General features: G+C 47.7%; 1 protein-coding gene across 4 annotated transcripts in view; it reads right to left on the bottom strand.

The window, feature by feature from the left end:
* BOC (BOC cell adhesion associated, oncogene regulated) overlaps window positions 1-16,155 on the bottom strand; it is a 54,088-nt gene extending 37,933 nt beyond the window's left edge. For 2 of the 4 annotated variants that reach the window (XM_068181055.1, XM_068181058.1), the window contains exons 1-3: window positions 15,797-16,155; window positions 6,550-6,693; window positions 5,515-6,402 (exon numbers count right to left, since the gene is read on the bottom strand). The gene's annotated coding sequence lies outside the window, so the exon portion shown is untranslated. The remainder of the gene's footprint in view (window positions 1-5,514; window positions 6,403-6,549; window positions 6,694-15,796) is intronic. The other 2 variants (XM_068181056.1, XM_068181057.1) reach the window with 2 other exon arrangements.
* Between the last annotated feature and the right edge of the window lie 4,270 nt (window positions 16,156-20,425).

Below are 20,425 nucleotides of genomic sequence, written 5' to 3'. Positions count from 1 at the left end.
AGAGGTGTTTTTCATCAGGAGATAAATTACCTCCTCTAGAATCCTGACATATGTGCTCCAAGTATTTATAAACTGTTAGAGATATTAATGAAGAGGCGGAGTTGCTTTAACTTTCCCTCCTCTGCTCCCCTCCTGTATCCTCACCCTCAATTTGCTACTGTACAACAGCCCTTGGGTACTTAAATCAGCAGCCTACACACATGATGCAATATTTGAGGCCCAAAGAACTATAAATATGGCCGTAAATTCATGCCTATAGAGGTTTTCTGCCCCCCATACCGTCCAAACTTGCAATTTTCTCACATGGGAGACTGGCCCAAAGCAGATAGGAGGAACCAGTGCTATGACCAGCCAGCGGTCCCCAGCACAGCCACAAGCTACCTGGGGCTTGCTGCTGCTGCGGTCCCAGCAGTGCAGGGCTCCTTTGGTCACAGGACAAGGTGCTTCCCTGTCCTGCGCTCCCTGTCCAGCAATGGGAACAGCTGAAGCAGAGTTCAGCACCATCCCAAATCTGACCAAGTGCTTCTGGCAGGGCAGGAGATAGCACAGCAGTACTAACCCCAGTAAGGAACATGCTGATCTCATTTTTCCAACCACAATCACACCAGGGTTGGACCCTCACTCATGAACAAGTGCAGACTGCTCATCCACTCCTTAGGGTTTCCAACAGGAGAACAAGCACCTCAGACCACTGACAGCATTTAGTCACAACAGCAGACTTTGGCTTGAGACCGTTCACATCACCTGGGCCACATAACATGACACCATACCACTTTGGTCCAGGCCTTTGCTGTCTCCCTGGATGGCAGAAGTGGGTGAACAAAGGGTTAAACCTGGTATAGTCTCAAAAAATCGCTCGTTGCTTTCTGAAGCAAGAACATTTTTGGCAGGGTCCCCATCTGGGAAATGACATCCCGTCCCCCCGTCGCGTCCCCCTGAACTCAGAACAAAGCACTGCACTGCCCAACATGCTCCTCCACTGTTTTCATCTTGGTCCAAACGCTTCTTGCGTTTCAACTTCTGCCAAAAAGAAATGCATAAAAAAATATAAAAAAAAGCATGTGTGGGGCAGGGGGAGAGGAAACAGAGAGAGTAGAGGGAAGTCATTAAAACCAAATCTTGATTAGCTACCAGTGGTGGAAAAAGGAAGCAGGGGAGAGGAGATTTTTCTGTTGTGATATGCATCTTGAAGCTGAAACCAGTAGGCACAGAGGAGCCAAGACTTCTCCACACAATCCTCCACCTGGGACCAAAATTAACATGCTTTGCCTTTCCAGTCTACCATGTGCCACGCCATCATCATCATCAGAGGAGGCATCTGCTTCCTCAAAACAATTTCTGCAAATCACCACACACATTTTTTACCACTCTCACAGAGTTCCTGCACACAGCACTGAGCCCTGCTGGCACAGGACTGGAGGATACAGCACAGCTGGCCTGCCCTTTCCACCTTGATATCAAACACAAAGGTTTGGCCATTACAAAGCCATAGGGAATACCAGAGGAAATGAGCCTGGAGAAGATGGCTTGTGAATGCTTTGTGGATAGGCTGGATGGGCCAAATGAAGAGTCCCAGACTGGCTCTGTCTCTCAAAAGGACAGACAGAAAAAATAATTTTTAAAAAATGCATTGGCTAAAGAAGCATTTAAAAGCAAAACAAAAAACCCAGTCTGGTTTGTAGTCTGTAACAGCTGAACCTAGGGACATGCAGAGCATGTTTTTTGTTCCTTCAGTACAAAAGCCCTTGGTTTCCCTTCCTCCTCATTCCAGCATTTCCCCATCGGGGGTGTCAGAGACAGTTCAAGGCCTCCCAGTACTTCAGACAAAACTGGGTCTTGCTGCCCTGAGAACAAGTGTCTGGGATCTAAGAGATCTGGGGAGATTTTGGGAGCTGAAGAGCTGCAAAGGCTAAACGTGCTGCCCCTGGAGGATGGCCAAACGGTCACCATCCCCATGACCTGCCACAGGCCAGTGCTTCCCTCCAGAGTTTGGCTTCCCAAGGTGTGACTTTGGCTCACAGCCTGCATGGCTAGGCCACTTGGATTCCCCAGGGCTTGCCTGTGCTACAGCTGGTGCTCTGCAGCATGTCAAAGAGAGGGAAAGATTAACTCCTTTTTTAAGTATCTCATTACTGTTATATTTTTAAACACAGCTGGTTGAAAATTTTTCAGCAGAGCCATAAATAAATAAATACTTTGAGGAAATTTCCTGCGATCTGAAAACTTTACTGACTGGTCTAGCCTTTATCAGATTATGTTCCCTCTCCAGTATGCATAAGCTCCACTTGCTTCTGCTTTCTCTCCTGTAAGGACCAAATCCATTGAAACATCAATAAAATATCAAGATGTCACTGTTTGATATTTTAACAACCACCCTCCTGACCAGCACAGCAGTCACATATTCATTGTTGTCCCACCTGGTGATTTTTAATTCTCCTTGCAATCAGAGGTGTCACCTGCCAAGACCCAAAGATCCAGACATTAAAAATGTATTTCCTAACCCTGTCTGCAAAACACTTCTTTTCCTGCTCTTCAGGAGAGAGATGACAGAACACAATCAGCTGGGAATCTGATGTCTCTGATAGGCTTTCCTCTTTCACAGATCGTCCAGCTACAATGCCTCCATCATAGCTAGTGTGGTTTAGAAAGCAGTTTCTACAGCTGAGGACAACAGTCAAAATCACCATCTGTCATAAAATCCTACGTAAAATAAATAAGACAGACAACACCACCCACTACCTCCTATTAGCAGACTGTTAAGGAAAGCAAACAATCACCCACTTCTGAGGAAGCCCAAGACAGGAGGAGCATTTCTCTTCCAGTTGATCCCTGCCTGCCTGTGGCAGACAAAGCCTGTTTAGCAGTGTCTGTGCAAGAAGCTGCTATTACATAAATAGCAAATAAAGTTCTGCTGAGAAAAGGCGCCCCAAGCGTGAGGCTCTGCACATGGAGCAATGGAAATGCTTGCTCTAGAAAGGCTGCCTTTCTACAGTACTTCTCATTTTAACAGGATGGTTCCCATTTAAACCCTCTTCAACCCTTAAAAAGATGGCTTGGAGCTCCCAGCCTCCTTACCCAAATGCTAACCCACTCCTTATAGCCCAAAAAAGGAAATAAATTCATGAACAAATCATTTCCAGTACTTCTTTTCCAGGCTATTGTTATGTGACTGCATTTGGAAGTAAGAGAGAAAAAAAAACAAATACATGACTGTGGTCAGAGTCTGGCCTAGAACAGGGGAAGGAAAAAAAAGAAACCTCAAACCCCAAACCCAATCCTTGTTTTATGTGTTTAGTAATTTTTGGAGAAAACTGTAAGCAGTAAAAAGACTAGGAATAAACAGTGACACCAGCTCCTGGGCTTTGGGGGTGACAATAGGAGATTCTAATCTACTCTTCCATCTATCAACGTATTCTGCTCAGCCTAAGACATTTTTAAAACCTAAGTCTAATAGGCTAATAATCTAATTGAAGAAGTCTAACTTGTCTCCTGTTGCAAAGGAGTAAGAAGCTTTTGTGTTGTGTTTTGCTTTATCATTTTAGAATGTCTTTTCAATGCAGAAATCACCTTTGCTTGAGAGGCTTTAGCAAATGTTTCACAGAAAAGATCAGATGGCCTTCTCCAAAGACTCACCCAGCAGTGTTCTGGGAAGACACAGCAAACTCCTGACATTTGCTTGTCTACCAGGAAATACAAATCTGGAACTCTTTGGATTTTCCAAAAATCCTTATATTACTGTCCAGTAAAGGAATATCAGGGGTATTAGATTCCTTTATTGTACAGAGACTGCTTTAAGAACTCAGATGCTCGGCAAAAGCCATCCTCTGCCTCAAGGACACTTATCTCTAATTGCTTACAGGGACTGTCAATGCTTTCTTTGAGAAAGGAAATCTGTGACCGTCCCATAGCACTAAATAGCCCCAGAAAAACCTTCCACTGTTCAGTGCAAAGTCATCTGCAGATCAGCTCAGGCAGTACCTACCCTCCAAATTATATTAAATGCTGTCACTTGCTACAGACCACAAGTGCAGCATTTTAAGTGGGAAGGAGTAAGGTCTTTCCCCTCCCTCTAGCAACTGTGAAAACTCACCTATCTAAGGGAAATACAATCTCAGAATTACCATTAGGGAAATTATTCACCATTTCTTAACTTGAAAAATATAATAAACTCTTTCAGGAAGAAAAGCACTCAGTTTTGTGAAAATGCTGCTCCATGACTTTAGATCCAGTTGTGCAGCTGGCACACTTTGCCCTGGGATGGGTAAAACAAGCTGTTCTCATATAGTCACATCCACAACGTGCTGCAGAATGTAATAGTTCCTCATGAAAGAGATAAGCTATATAAACATAAAATGTTAAAATGGGACAAAAAGCAGCTTCAAGAATTCTCTCTGCAAGCACAACAGGGAAACAATTATAATTTCCCTCTGCATTTCTTGCCAGCTGAAGTTTTTCTGCTTCTCTGCTTTACTTTGCCGATAACAAACATCTGTTGGGAGCATCCTGCCCTGTGCAAGAGAGGAACGCATCTATTGCAGCCTTCGGGGCTCTCTACTCAAGCAAAGCCTCTGGAGATCCTCCTCTGTAACAGCCACAAATAAACCTCTGGTGGTATTACCTATCGACTACAAAATTCTACCATGGAAAACTAGTCTTTTTTTTGCAGCCCACAAGTAGTTCAAGCAATTAAGAAGACCTTCAGCAAAAACACGATGAGCCTCTAGCAGAGATATCTCTTGAGGTCCCCCATGTATGTCTAAGGATCTTTATTTTAGGGTCTTCCTTCCCAGCTCTTGCCTGCCACCAGCTTTTACTCACATATTTCTTCAGCAGAAAGCTCTGGAAGACCAAATCACCAGGGTCCAAGATAAAGCTGACCATCTGTGGCTCATTAACAGCTTTTGATCCTTTTTGGCCTGGTTCCTACACACGTCTTGCAGATGTTGGCACCTCAGCACACACTACGTCCCCTGCTTCCCTGGCTGCCTGTAAGGAGACAGGTCAGCATAAAACCCTCCTAGCCTGCAAAATGCTGTGAGATCAGAAATGCTGGTGGGGACTTCAAAATGTTGCCTTTGAGCCCTTGAGCCTCAATCCACCAGCTGAGGGGAAAGAAGGGAAGGGCAGGCACGGATCTCACTTGGAGGACGGCGTTTCTCCAGAATAACCTGTGGGGAGGCAGCAGCCCTGCCTGTGTCTGCAGGCAGCCACCGTGCCCGGGCAAGGGCTCCCAGACCCGCTCCGACACGCAGCACACCGCGCTTGCCTCGGGTCGGCGAGGGCTGGGAGCACCTCTGCAGCAGTGGGCTGGTGCCTGGGGAGGCACCCCTAGTTGTTCCTTATCAGCCTTCCCCAAAACAAGTAAGGGCAGGGGCACCCAGGATATGGCCCAACAAGCCTTTCTCAGCCCCAGCAACTGCTGCTGGCAGTACTGGGACCTCAGGCAGAGAAGGGGAAATTAAAGACGGAAAACAGGGAGAAAAGGGGGTGCAAGGACCTGGCAGAGGCACCCACATCCTTTGGGAGGCAGCACGCACAAAGGGAACAGGGCCACGCTAGAATCCTCAGCTGCAATCCTGTTCTCCCTTCTCATTGTGAGGTCTGAGGCAAAACTGAAAGGGGGCTGTGTGCTGGGAGAGAGGAAGAGATTATTCACAGTAAGCATGAGGCGGAATGGTGGCACAAACCCATTTTTCCATCCCATGCCCTGTCTAATTCAGCTGGACAGCAGTGAAGGCAGCAGCTATGTTAGGGCCTCTTCGCAGTCTTTCATGCACAGGGAGTGACCTGGGATCAACAGAGAAGAAAAAACCGTAACTGTACAGCTGTCTGACATCTCCCACCACTCTTCCACTCCCAAGGCACTGACTGCAAGGGCACAAACACCTCATCTGAGATCTCTTCTGTAATTCAATTATTTAGCTTGCAGGGAGCAGATCAAAACACTTGCCAAATGGAGGAGTCCTACTACAGATAGGCTCCTCTTCCTGCAGAGTAGAGCAAAGAGTCATCCCTTCACTTAGACACAAAAAGCCCCTAGCAACATAGTGCCATTAAAAAAAGTATGTTTCAAAGCATTCCTCTGAGCAAAAAGCCTCTGACTGCAGGTCAGGCTGTTACTCAGACACCAGCAGGGCATGGCCATGAGCAGCCCCCCAAGACAGTTTGCCTGCAGCTTTTTGCAAATAGATACCAGAAGAGGATGCATCTGAATCCCCACCTGCTCCTCCAAACAGTGCTCTAAGTCAGTCAAGAAAGGAGGGAGGAAAGAACCTGCTCAGGTTTCACTGAAGCAATCCTATCCGCCTTGAGAGATAGCTCCCAGTTAATGCATCAAGCCAAGTTTTGCTCGTGTCCTGCCATTGGTGTCTACACAGCTGCTCCCTAGTGGGCTGCCTGTGCCTGCAGGGGTCAGATTAGCACTCAGGTACCCCTGCATATCCCCAGACACAGGCTCAATGCGCTCAGGAAGAGCGGCTCTTTGTAACCCTGCTGTCCCTCCCTACTGTTCCTGCACCTCCTTACAGTGTAAGGTACCACTTTGCTGACCTGAACATCTCATCTGGCACCTGGGCACAATACAAGCCATGGACTTGGCCTTAGCAGCATCTGTTAGATCTGTTAAAGCTTATTCTTGGCTTGTGCACTGCAAGACAATGCCTCCAGAGCAGGAGAAGCACAGTCCCAGACCCCCTGTGGAAAGAAGGCACACAATATTTATGTAATGGTACGGTTTAACTTGCAATTGCACGCTGCAAGCAAAACACTGTTATTACACTGGCCCTCTCCTCTTCCAGCTACCCTTCAAAGCACGATGCCGCAACTGAAAACTGGCTAACGTGAGAGAATTAAAGACAGAACTGGCTCCTTTCCTCTCCCTTCAGCCACAAGCTCTTGCTCTCCACCTGCAGCTCCCAAGCTCTGCAAGACCTGCTGCCTGCCCCAGCCTGCACAGCAGCAGGATGGTACCAACACCACCTGCAGTGCCAAGTGCCCCTTTGGGAAATCATTAACTGGAGCACATGTAGCCACTGATGGGAGCTGAAGGCTAAGGAAGATGAGAAGGCTGAAGGCTAAGGAAGATGAGACTCTGCTATGGACAACTTTCAGCTTCAAGGCAGACAACTTTCAATCTAGGTTTACTGACACTCGACTTTGACCTCTTCTGAGCAGGGCACGGTAGAAGATGGAACATGAGACTGACTATCAGTCTGTACTTAGCTGCAGCCCTGACCTGCCAAGTCACTCCAAGGCACACGTGTCCTTTTCATGCTCTATTTTTATCTCCTCTCACATTTGCCTCACTATTTTGAATGGGAATGTAGGAACAGTCTCACACTACAAGTTAACATGGTATCTGTCACAGCTGTGTCCCAACCTTGGTTAAAACTTGTAGACACAACTGTAATACAAATAGTAATTTAGGTTTTGGAATATGGTGATAGGGGAAGATGGCATAGCAGGCCTTTCTCAGGCTTTTATCCCGAGAGTCAAGAAACCTGTACTTATCTTCAGTGCTAAAACTATGCTAAAACTGGGTTATACTCACATTTTTGTGGCTGATGAAATTTGCACTTGTTTGCTTGGTCACTAGTTTGGGAAATTTTTTAAAGGTGGTTCTTTCAAGTGGCTCAGAGAAGTCCAAAGCTAACCCCAGGGAGATTACAAGGTCAGGCGTCAATGATAAACACAGCTTGCCACTTGCTCTTGATGTTGGTCTCTTTGTGCTTTTATTCCCTTCTCCCCAAACCTGCAGCGCAGGCAATTGTGAGGAAAACAGGACAACTGTATATTTAGCAACTATGTTCCTGCCTAAATTGCTACATGATATAAGTAGCAGACTCTTCCTTCCAGAAAAGACCACAGGCGTCATGATGCCATCAGCAGGATTCCACAGCCCATACTGCACATTTCCCACTAGCCAAGCACAGCCAGCTCTAGTGGGAGCTGGAGTAGACTGGTGCCTGTCCTGTGAGACACAGGGCTGGCTTGTCTTGCTGTAGCCTTGTAAACCAGATCACTCTTCCCTAAGGCTTCCTGAAACTGGCTCCATACCTCCCTACCAAGAGGTGAGTAGGGTCAGCAAACACACCCAGGCTCCAGCAGCTCCAGCTATGTACCTTTTTATGGACCTCCCTTTCTCAGTATCCATCAACAAACTAATGGGCTGTATGCTCATCTGGCATAGTTGATCATGAGCCCAAGACCTTCCTCCTCTTTGCTGCCTGGGCAGCCACCTCTGACAGGATCTGGAACTGGGGTGACAATAGCTGAACTACTCTTGCAGCATTTACAGCACCTCAGGCACCCAGAGCAGCAAGGTCCTCAAAGGCAAACAGTTCTGGCGTGGCCCTGGACTCTTTCTCTACATCATTACAGAGGTGTTCAGGCACAAGCTGGCAAGGAACCAGGAGCTCAGCTCCTCATCTGCTGGAAAACAAACATCTTTTCCCTTCAGGCCAGTCCCAGATACCCCAAGGGTAAAGTCAGAGTGAAGAAAGGCGATGATGGACACATCTAACGCAGCTGGCATGCCTCTCTGAGGAGCTCTTCATGCACCAGCTTCTCACAGGCTTGTCTAGCCCTACAAGCCTCCAGCTGCAGAAATGCCTGACAGCTACAAGTCTGATACCCTGCTTGGCCAGCTGAGGGGTACAGAAGTCCCCAGAGGGACTCAAGAGCTAGCAGATACCAAGCCCTCCTCCTGCAAGGGTCCCACAGCTCTGCTGTGGTCTGGCTAGCCATGCCCAGAAGAAATTAGTAATGGGGTGTTCCTCACTGGATTCAAACCCCATTGCAACTGGATAACTGGGGTCATCTTGCTCTCTTTCTGCCCAGATGACTCTGGCTTAGAAACTGCACTTCAAGTGCTTGCAAGCCAGGATGTGCCTGAAGAGCCACTTAGGAAACAGGGTCCACTTCCATGCAGGAGAAGGTGGTCAGGACTAATCTGGGCAGCTGTTACACTGGGGACAGCAGGACCATCCCATAAACTCACCAAGCGTGACCGTGTACTGAAAAGTGAAGAGGGGGAGCTGGTCTCAATGCACAAGTCTCATTGACTCCCCGCTGCATCATCAAAGTCTGCCCAGGTGTTTTTGAAATATCCCACTCAACATGTTTCTGAAAGCATCTCTTGACACTGGAACTCAAACCCAACCCTTCAATCTGACAGTGCTTGGGTCTGTTAAACAAGTAGCTTTCTTCTGGAGAAATAAAACAAAAAAATCATATGCCCATCACCATTCAGGGTCCCAAAGAAATCTCTCACTGACAGGAGCAGGCTCTAAAGAAGCTGGACCAGCCAGCCTTTTTTACCACCCATGGCCAACAAATAGCAGGAATCTTCCTGCTCCAGAGGGGACTGCCATCCAGAGAAGTGCTGGAGCAATGAAATTGCTCTCCACATCAGCTACAGCTCAGGGAGCAATTTAGGACAGAAGGCACTCGATTAAATTTCTTCAGCATCCAGAACACTACTGGCTTCCAAATAATTGTCTACTTGTGTGCGTGCATGCACAAGAATCCTCGCTTCATGGTCTGTCTTTGTGCCAGCATACTCCCAGCACTGCGACTCTCTAGGGACAAGGCCCATACTTGTATTCAATCTTGGCTTTGGCTCCCAAACACTAAGGTTTCAGATTATGTTTTAAAAAACATTTTCTCTGGCAACTGGGCTGTTAATGGATGTGATGTTTTTTGCTCTCGCCTCCTCCCCACCTTTAAAAGCTTGGCACTAAAGGGCTTCTTTGAAGATAAGGCCAAATTTTCAATTTAAGGGGAGGAACTTCATAAAGTAGATTTGAAGGGATGGAGAGGAGGAGGGGGAAAAATAAGAAAAACAGCCAACCCTGGAGCCACTTAGCCTGTTGAGATGTACACTGTACAGCACACAGGATTACAATGGCCTCTCTGTACCACCACTGCCTGGAGCCAGTAGTTTGCTGCAGCTGCACTGCTGCTACCTATGCGAGGCTCCCTGAGGGTCACGCTCAGAGAGGTCCTTTGCTGTAGCTGCACGCCAGCCTGCCATCCAAACCAAAAGCATCCTGCAGCACCTACAGAGCCCACATCCACCCAGCAAGCAGGGGCACACGTCCCCAGAGGCAACCACAGGAGCCGCCCACTGGGCTGTCAATGCCGCAGAAGGCTCTCTGCTGAAACCAGCTGTGGTCCTCATCCAAGAGGTTTTTGAGGGCCAGCAAATCTATGGTCTCTCTTGATCTCTAGCAGACCTATCCTCAATACCACAAGGAGGCAGGGAAGTGCCATTTAGTTTTGCAGGTGGAGAGGTGAGGCAAAGAGCAACTTGCCCCAGCGTGGGGGGAAATCTGTGGTGTAGAGGAGAATCAAAGGCAGCTGCCCTCACATCCTGGGTTGCACCCTAAACATTGGCATCACTAAGCAAGGTGGCTGCTCTCCGTAAAAGTACCAAGATAAATTACAGTAACGTTATCAGAAGAAGCTGAATTTTGCAAGTAAATGCTGTATTGCAGGCCAGTGTATCCATATTTGAGGTGTATTTCTCAAAGACTACCTCAGTATGTTTGTATTACCACAGGCTTTCTAAACCACACTAAACTCAACACATTAATTCACAGGGCTCTGTCTAACCTGTCCTTCTGTCAACTAAAAAGAAAATAAAAAGTAACCTCATTCTGGTATTTGAAAGCTGACAACACAGTTCTGACAGGGATCTTTACACCCTCTTCCCCTGCACTCATGATTTTAAAGAACAGCAGAAGGATATATATCTGAATGCAAACTGATGCACAGTCTTCAGATATACAAGCTTGTTCAGACTCGCTGACATTACAACCAGTGAACACATCCCTGCATTTGGCAGGGCCCTGGGTCTATGGCTGTGCATGAAAGTACAACCTGCTAGCTAATGTCTCTGCCAGAGTGGACCTGAGAGAGCTAAGATGGTATTGCCGCTGCAGGGCTTGGGGTGAAAGATTTACTGTCTTTGCCAGGCACAGAAGTTAATGAAAAATGATCGCTTTCCAAAACACCGTCTGGCTTTCACACACACCTAGAGACACCACAGCCCAAAACCTCTGCAAACTTGACAACGGTGGGTTTCCATAGGTGCAACATGCTGCGGTGTGGTGTGGACTTCGCCCAGCAAGCCTCCAAAACTCTGCACAGGCACAAAGTGTAGTCACCATCCTCACATCTAATCGCTGCTCAGGGAAGATGACTGGACACAGGGCAGCAGCCTCTCAAGAGCAGCTGAAAAGAAAGCAAGGATAAAGTCTGGCTCTCACCTCTGTGCTGGCACACTGCCCACAAGGAGGGCAAAGAAGCTCGAGCACGTCCCACACGCTCCCTGGTGCACATTTCTCTCCATCGATGCCACTAGAGCCAAAATAAATTGGCACTGCCTCTTACTCAAGAGCTCCTACAACACACAAAGGCAGCCCTCAGAGCCCCTCACAGGCACCCAGTCCAGGTGCTCTGCTACCAACCCCATCAGGCTCCCATCCCAGAGCTAAGCCTCCCATCCCATTTGTCCTTTTGCAGGGAAGAGAGGCCATTTTAATAAAAGGAGCATGTTAACATCCTGGGGGCAGGGATCTGTTGCTCCCTGTTTAAGCAGAAAGCTCTGCACCGCCTGCAGCATCTCTGGGACTGTGTAAGCACCAAGTGGTTTCTTTTCCCTGCAATAAATATCCTTCTGAGCTTTTCAGCCAACTTGCTTCCACTGCATCCATACTCCTTTTGTCTTAGCTTCCCATGGACACTCAGGCAGCTGTGTTGCTGGAGCACACGCTCCTGTGGAGAGATTTTAGAAGACTTATGCACAAATATGCATACAAAGCAAATTTTGAAAGCTTCCCTTTCTGCAAGCATTCCTTCCAGAGAACAGGCTTCGAGCACTGTGTTCAGCCAACGATGCAGCAGATATGATGTCGTATGATTCAGAGCCAAGAGGAACTAAACCCAGCATCAGGAAACAGAAAAAGATGCATGCGATACCTTACGTTGAACAATTACCCAAAGTACATTTAGAAACCTGAAAGATGATATTTACCCCCATTCCACCTAAGGACCTGCAATCCATTTAGTCATTATTTGCCTTAAATTGTTCTTGTGGCCTAGGAACTGGAATACATAACAACCTCTTAAACTGAGACTGACCACAGGAGCACCAGAACATACAGCAGCAGGTTTTTTTCCCTCAGGATGTTTTCAGTCTAACCAGAAACAGGAAGTCTCTGGAGATTTTGCAAGAGAACTTTTTCCTTGTGGGATATCCCATCCTAACTGCAAAATTCATACTGCAAATTTTTAGCCCAGAAGGTAACGGTTTAAACCAAGAGATTTGCAAGCCTTGGTCTGTAACACACCAGCAGGAATGTATCAAAGTCACCTCTGCACATTAAAGAAGTCCAAAGGAATTCTGCCTCATGTCTCTGAGGCACTCGGCATCAGATATTAAAACAAACAACCCACCATTATTTACTGCCAAAAGAACTTTTGTTAATCTGGAGTCACCTTGGCCTACTGCGGTTGCAACACCTTGCAGGCTGAGTGACTAAACTGAGCCCAGCTGAGCTCAAGTCTCTGAAAACACACCTGCAGGCTAACCTGGGCTAAAACAACCAGCATGGTCCCCAACACACTTTTACCTGTCATTGCTCCCCTGCTTCAGGAGGCACACAAGGCGGGGTGCTGGGAGACAGCCTGCCTTTGCCTGGGAAGAGAGTGATTTTGGAGGCACAGAGGTGCCTGTCCAGCCCTGTGGCAGTCCTCAGGAGGCTTAGCACAACAGAGAGTGTTCTCCCCAGAGCACCTGAGTTCTGCTGTGAGAGTCATGACGGCAGGTACAGGTCAGCTGGCAAGTGCCAACATAGACAGTAATATCTGCCCCCTCTCCTAGCACTCAACCCATCAGCACAGGGTCCAGTTCCATTTTCTGCATGGGAACTGTAAGGCAAAGGGCTGTGGAGAAAATTCAAGCTCACAACAGGGCATGTGCATAGGCTGAAGACCCAGATCAAACACCTCCACTTTCCAACACATGCTTTCAACTGAAGTGTCTTTCCTGTCCCATCACCTCTGTTCCCTCCCATAGCCCAGGTACAAGAAGCAGTAGTTGCTTTTTTTCCTACGCTTGTTACCAGATTGCAAGGTTTCTGTGCTCCTAAGGGCATGTGGTTCAGGAATAGGCCAGGAAACACTGGCAGGTAGATATGGTGGTGTTTCAGTCAAGTGTTTCACTACCAACAACAAGAAACTACAAAAATTCAGGTCTGCCCTAAATGAGTAACTTTTTCTTAACTGAGGAAAGGCAGTTTCTCCTCTGCAGCACTGGGGAGTACGGGGACAAAGCAGGCTGCTTGCTTCATAGCCCCATCCGTGATGCTTCTTGCTCGGCAGGAGGCTTCAGCTGGCTCCCAAAGAGGCAATTCTGCTGGCCCTAGTAAGCCAGGAGGAGCTGTACCAGCATCATGAAGGTATTGCAGGGCTGCCAGTTTGGAACTGAAGATCTGGAGGGATCTGTCTGCTGTTACTTTTAAAGACATATCAGAATTTCAAGCAGTGAAGTGGCTGAGCAATGATTCACCTGTCCTTCAATAAAGCAAAACTCCAAGCCAGGAGTCTCACACTCTGAGGGCTAGAAAGACCTCTGCAAACACCAGACTCTGGGTTTCACTTTGCGATCCCAAAGAACCTCTCGCTCTGTGCTTCTGTATCATGTCAGTAGAAGGCACAGAAAAGCTTTTTTATCCAGACTGCAGGGATACACAGAACTCATACAACTTATATGTTAGTTTGGAGCACACACATGCAGAATCATGCAGCTCCAACGCTTCTTCATTGTGCCGAGCAGAGAAGAAATGTGTGTGTAAGAATTGTAGTGGGATATCTGTCAAATAAAGACCCTGTGTGTGTGTGTGTGTATGAGTGGGAGAAAACTGACCTTGCCTTTCCCAGCTGCACTGAACCTCTGTGCAACGTTCAGATGAACCTGCCTCACATTCCCCAGCAGGAAGCAGGGAGGACTGCACTGTATCTGACTTCAACCCTCACAGCAAACACCTATTTGGTCCTCGTCTGCTTGGTATATGCAGGATGAGTCCCTGTACCTGAAGGGGAGAATTAAGGAAAGGACATGGAACAAAACTCCATTTACTTCCTGTAAGAGAATATCATGCACCCAGCAGGGAGCTCACACTCTTCCTTAATTGTCCTATTTACTTCGGAAGATCCCCACATGACTCCTAGCAGCATGGTAATTTATTTCACCTTCGTTTCTTTAGGTCATTTAAATAAACAGAACAAATCTTCACTGCAAACCCATGATGTGTTTCTGCTGAAATCCTTCCCCAAGACATGAACGTCAATATTCAACCCATTAATTCAAAGTGTCTGCCATATAATTACACTGGCATAAATACTGAGGAAACCTCCTCTTAATCGTAGGCACACTAAGTCAGTTAGTTTCAAAAGAAAACTAAGATCAAATTTTACTTATAGAACACCCACATTCTTCTAATATTTTCCATGGTAGTTTTTTAGCCCATGGGAAAAGAAATTTTAATTGCAGATTGCAAATGGACATATCAAAAAGACACTAGGTAGCAATGTAGAAATTAAGAGAATTGGGCACCAAAAAAAACCATTTAAGACATGCTGGGAATTACATGCGGGTGCTGAGTGTGTGTATGGATTCCTGTTATCCCACTCACATAATGCTGCAGAGAGGTCAAGAGTTTCTTTAAAATGAGAAGGACAAAAAAGACCAACTTTAATAGATGTGAACTGCCTTTCCCACAATGCCAGTGAAATAACACTTGGGGTACCAGAATCAGGCGGGGAAATGCCCAAAGATAGATTTGTATTAAGTACCTTCTGCCAGCCAGGGGTATTGGTTAAAGTCTATTATTTTCCAAAGTAAGTAGTAGTACCTTCAGAGCACTTAAAAAAGTCTTGTTTGGACACGGCTACAAATTCAGCATCCCACTTTCTCCCCAACACATTTTCTATTTACAGTCACCATCCAGACGATCTGCCAAAGTTGCAGTCCAAGCAGGGAGGCGTGCGTGCACAAATCCTACAACATCCGACTGCCGGGCAGAAAATTACGTCCCCTGACCCAAATCACTCATCCTTGCACCACGGTTAAAAACTCTAGGCTCACAGAGGAGGACAAAAATTCTACTAACAGACAGACGACCCACTCCCGCTTTTCTTTGCTGCAGCAGCAGCCCCTTCACAGAGCACAAACCGAAATGCCTTCGCATCTGCCAGAGACAGCTCTTGCCTGTAAACTCCCAGCAGCTTTTGACAAGAGTTGGAGCAATGGAGGATGGATCTGCGGCTTTGCACAGCTTCTCCTCCTCCCTCACTGCTCACCGTGCCTCCTCGCCCAGCCGGCAGTGAGGACGGGGCAAGGTCGTGGACCAGGCTGCTGGGGAAGTTCCAGGCGAGCCCGGGAGCACCGCGGAGCGTGTGCGTGCCCTGGGCCCTCCATTAGTTCTGGCCGAGCCGCCGAGGAGGAAGAGCTGAAGGGAAACATCCGAGCCCCCCACATCTCACCTGCCTGCGCCAAAACAAGCCGCGTCCCGGTGGGGACCAGCGGGTCTCCACTACTCCCTTGTCACCAGCGTGACCAAGGTCCCTAGCAGACCCCCTTCCTCACATCCCCACACCAACTTCCCGAACTCTGCCGCTGCCTGAAGATGGATGGGACGAAAGCTGTGCGCCCCATCGCCCGCCACCACCGTGCGTCCTCCCAGCCCCTCGCCAGGGCCACCAGGCCCGGGCCCCCTTCTCTTTCACTCACCGCGGTCTCCAGTGGAGCAGGCGGGGGGAAACACAAAGATGCCCCAAACGAAGGGAAGCAACAAAGAGGTTTAACTCCAGGAACTGGGAACTTCCAGGCCGGATCTGCGGGGAATTCACTACACACACACACACACACACACACACACACACAGAGAGAGAGAAAAAAAAAAATGGGAGGAAAAGAAGGGGGAAAGCCTGTTTTGGGGAGAAGGGGAAAGTGAGGGGGCCCTTGGTTTGGGGGTGGTGGTTGTGCTTTTTCTGCGGGTTGGAGCTGGAGATGGGGGGCCGCGCTGAGCTCAGGCGCGGCGGGAGGAGGAGGAGGAGAAGAAGGAGGAGGAGGAGGAGGAGGAGGAGGGAAGAGGCGCCGGGATGCGGGAAGCCAGACTCTCCATACGGGAGACGGCTTTTGGATGACTGAACTCCCAAACAATTCCCTGCTCCGGCTACTCCTGCCCCAAGAGCCTCCCTCCTTCCCCTCCCCCTGAGGAGGAGGGAAGAAGAGGAGGAGCCAGAGAAGGGAGAAAACACCCATTAAAACCCTTTCCCCAAAGACAGGCAGCGGCCGAGCCCCATCCCCCGGCCGCGCCATCCCCGTCCCCCCAGCACGGCGAAGCGGGAGCCGCGGGCCCCCAGGGCCGCTCCCCGCCGCCCCACGCTCCCGTGCCGGCGGAAGCGGCAAAGTTGGGACGAAAAGTTTGTTGTGGGCAGGGGAGGCGGCCCCGCTGGCCCGGGGTGTGGGGCGAGGGCTGCGGGGCCCCGAGCGCGGGGGTCCCGGGCTGGCACCGCACGCTGGAGCGGCGCCAGCGGCTCACGGAGCCCCCCGGGTGCCCCTCCTGGGCGCCCCATCCTCGGCGGTCATCAGCTGTAATAAATACCAAAAGGATGAAAAAGTCTTTTCTTCCAGCCATCCCTTCCTAGCAGGTGTTTGCTCTCACGGAAAGTGTCTCGGCTACAAATGTTCAGGAAAAGCAGTGACACCACTCCCTGAGATTGAACCCCATCACTTCCTCCTCACTGCCTCTCCCTGCGCCAAAGAGTGAATTCATGCCCCAATACTTAAGTTTACCCAGAGGTGCAGGGAAATCTTTGGTCTTTCAAGGCCCTTCAGAAGGGATTATCTTGAAACAAATCTGTCACTGAAAGGTCAGGATAGGTTTTTCACATTTTTGCCGTGTACAGAGGAGCATAGATGACAAACATGATCTGTAGTTTCTAAATGTGAAGTCCCTCAGTCTTCAAAGAAGGTGAAAGAGTTGATGTTTTTCATCATGTCATCATTGAGTTTCAGAGTTATTCCTTCTTAGTGGCACTTTAGGAGAGTTCTGATCTCCCGGCTTACTCATTTCTCATAAAGATGATGCAAAGGATTTCGTGGTTTTTTTTTAATTTGTGTTTGGCGTTCTTACTTCCTTGGTTTATTACATGGGTACTGAAAAGATTAAACCTGATTTTTCTGTAGGGTTTTTTGAGTTCCAAGGGAGTGTGTGAAGATGGCTTCTTCAACTTTCATTTCAATTGGTAAGCTTATCAGGTTGAACACAAACTTCCTTCCCCTGAAATGTTAACTTTGCTCTCTAATTATCTTTTAAAGAATTGTTTCCAAGGTTCCAAGTTTTTTCCTTATATTGCTCAGTAACACACTCTCAGGTGCTAAATCCATATGTACACACCTCACTAAGTGGCCTAATTTTTACAAGTGCTAAGACCTCTAGCACCTGCCTTGTCTGAAAAATGCTGTTTTCCTAATTTAAAGCAGTCATAAACTCTCCTAAATTAAAGCAGGAACTGAATTAGCCCTGACTAGTTTTAGGCTTACAGAGGTGGGAAGAAAAAGGCGAGAGAGCAGAATTAGAGCTACCTGGTGCAAAGAAGTGCCCCAGGGCTTGTTAAAACAGTATGAAAGGAAAGACTGCAGCCCTGCAGGATTACATTCCCTGTTTATCCCTGGGGCTGAGGGAATAGATGGATGCAGCAGTGCCCTTCATATGCTGTTCTTCTCACCTACCTCCCAAAAGAAATGAGGTGGGACAAAGCAGGGTGCTGGTTTGTGCAGCCACATCCCCTTGGCATCTCTGGACAAGCCAGTGGCAGTCCTGCTCTGGGGAATCTCTGCTGTTGCTCTGCTGGGGATGCCTGCTCTAGGCTGGCATGCATTTGTTTCAAAGTCCCTGCCAGCACCGACTTCTGGATGCCCTGGCCTGTCTGAAGCTCGAAGTAGTGTGAAAGCCAAAACCCCCTCATTAACCCCAGTTTCTCAGGCATAAGGAAACTTTTACTCTGGGCATTGACCAAGCACAGCCCATGGCTGGGGGGTGGGGGTGTCCCATCTCCTGGAGATGTCAGAGCCCCCCTGATCCTTGGCCACCAATTTGCACGTATTGGCCCTGTCCCTCTCTGATCCCAGACAAAATTCCCACTGCTGCTGCTGTCGGATGCAAAGGCTTCTCCTTGGGGCCACTGAAACTCCAGCTGTTTGATATTGTGAGGAGCAAGGCAGGGGGCACAGAGGGACTCCGCATGAAAGGGCGAGCTCAAAGGAAACCGGACCCTGGCATGTCGGCACGATACTCAGTGGGTAACAGGCTCAGTTAAATTTGCTCATTCAGCCAGCTAAGAGGGAGAGTTTTCTCATCTGTCTTGCTATGTTTAATTCATCCACACATGCCTCCCAATTACAGCAGGAGTAATAAACAGAAAGGGATGTTGGGGGTGGGGGGAAACCAGCCAGGCCCCAGCCACCAAACCTAAGCGCCCTGAAAAAATGTGAGCTGCACACTGCTGGCGTTTACTGTCCTGGGAGCTGCTCTTCAGCAGCTCTGGCTCTGAGTCCTTAGAAATTTTAGCCCAGATTCATACCTGAGTTTTGTTGTTTTGTCTATTTTTCTCCAGAAGTGTACATTGCAGGAGATGTGTTGCAGAGTGCCACTTTAGGTGTACCATGTCTGCCGCCTGAGTTAGGCAAAACTTCCAATAAAAATCACCGTGGTATACCTGCCTCCATGGAGGCTCCCAGGCTCACCACCAGGTTCCTCCACCTCTGCACTTTTGCAAAAATGAAAACTTGATGGGGGGAATTGAGCTGTGAGGCAAAGACAAGATGGATAAAATGCTCCATCATAGAGTGAGTTCAAAGCTGTCTGGCCATGTTTTTGTAAATTCAGGATAAGTTTGTGGAAGGATGGATGAGGAATTGATGACTAGCTCAGTTCCAGGAGTGGCCATGGTCCAAAGTGACCAGAAAGTCATCTTGTGTGCTGTGTAGAGGAGAGGAGAAAGACTCACATTATGAAGGGAAGTGAATGGGAAGGCCCCAGTTCAAAGGAGTTTCAGCATGAGTTTTACTTTGTTTACCCTCTTGTAAAGCTATTTGTTACTTCGATAATCCATAGGAAACGGGATCATTTCTCTCCAGCATGTCAAATTAAATAAACAAATAAAACCTTGTTTGGCTGGTGAGAAGCTTAGAAAGGAAAGTGTATTTGTATAGGGATTCAGGAACTAAGCATCTTTCAGGAGCAGAAGATTAAGAAAGAAATCAGAGAAACAAAGGGGGAAGTGATTCGGTCATCAGAACTCAAAGAGACAAATTAAAGAGGGGGGTGGGATGAAAGGACAAGAGATCGGGCCTGCCTATATTAGGAAATCTCTGCTGGCGTAAACTAAACCAACTTGATGTCAGTTTAGTTTTACCACTAGGGTGCAAGTCAGGGACATAGACTTGGTTGTGACTAGCTCATCCTGATGTCAGACAGAAATATCACATGTTCACTGGCATTTCTTTTATTTCAGAATATATATGTTACCTCTCATACATGAACACAAGCACAAGGTATAACATATTTATTTTGAAATTTAAAAAATTGCAGTGAACCAGTGCTAGCTTCTCCCTCTGAGAGATGGGTTGGCAGCAAGATAGTTTTATTAGTACTGTTCCTGTTTCAAACATGATAAAAACAATACAAAAGAAATACAGCCCCGCAAAGGTATCATTCTCTTTTCTTGCAGTGATACATATATTGGTATAAAACATGTTACATATTGGTACAAAATGTGTTACATATGGGTACAGCTGTGCCAGCTGGGTTCTATGCCACGTAGCCACAGGGGACCTTTGTAAAGAACTACCATTCTGTTTGCAGTCAGGTCATTGACAGGAAATATTTGGAGAGTTAGTGGGCTCCCAAGTCCATTTGTTTCCTTGTCTTAAAATGTTCAGGGATCAGCAGTCAGAGAGATACTTTTGTGTTTGGCAAATGTTTTACAACATCACTGAACATTTTGAGTGGAGGACAGGGTCTTTAAGAAAATGTTTTGTTAATGGGAAATTATCAAAGGCAATTGGTAAAACTTTTCTGCTTGAGTAAGGAGATCAGGCAAATGCTCTAAATAAATAGCTTTTCCCCCCACCCCCTCTAGAATCCTGCTTTCCTTCCTCGGAACTTAGCAACTACTCTCCTACAGTTTAAAACTTCTCTTGCAGTGAAAGCCAATATAACCACATTTGTGATCATGACCACACACCTCACTGCCAGTGCTGGATGTGGGAAGTCCTGAGACTGGATACAAGAACCATGAATCTGCTGTGTGCAGAAAGAGGTAGGACATGCCCTCCTGCCTTTTGGTTCAC

The sequence above is a fragment of the Anomalospiza imberbis genome, chromosome 2, assembly GCF_031753505.1.
Source record: "Anomalospiza imberbis isolate Cuckoo-Finch-1a 21T00152 chromosome 2, ASM3175350v1, whole genome shotgun sequence".
In the NCBI taxonomy this organism is placed as follows: domain Eukaryota; kingdom Metazoa; phylum Chordata; class Aves; order Passeriformes; family Viduidae; genus Anomalospiza; species Anomalospiza imberbis.
Note: the sequence above shows the minus strand (reverse complement) of the source record. Positions and strands in the feature narration are given on the sequence as shown.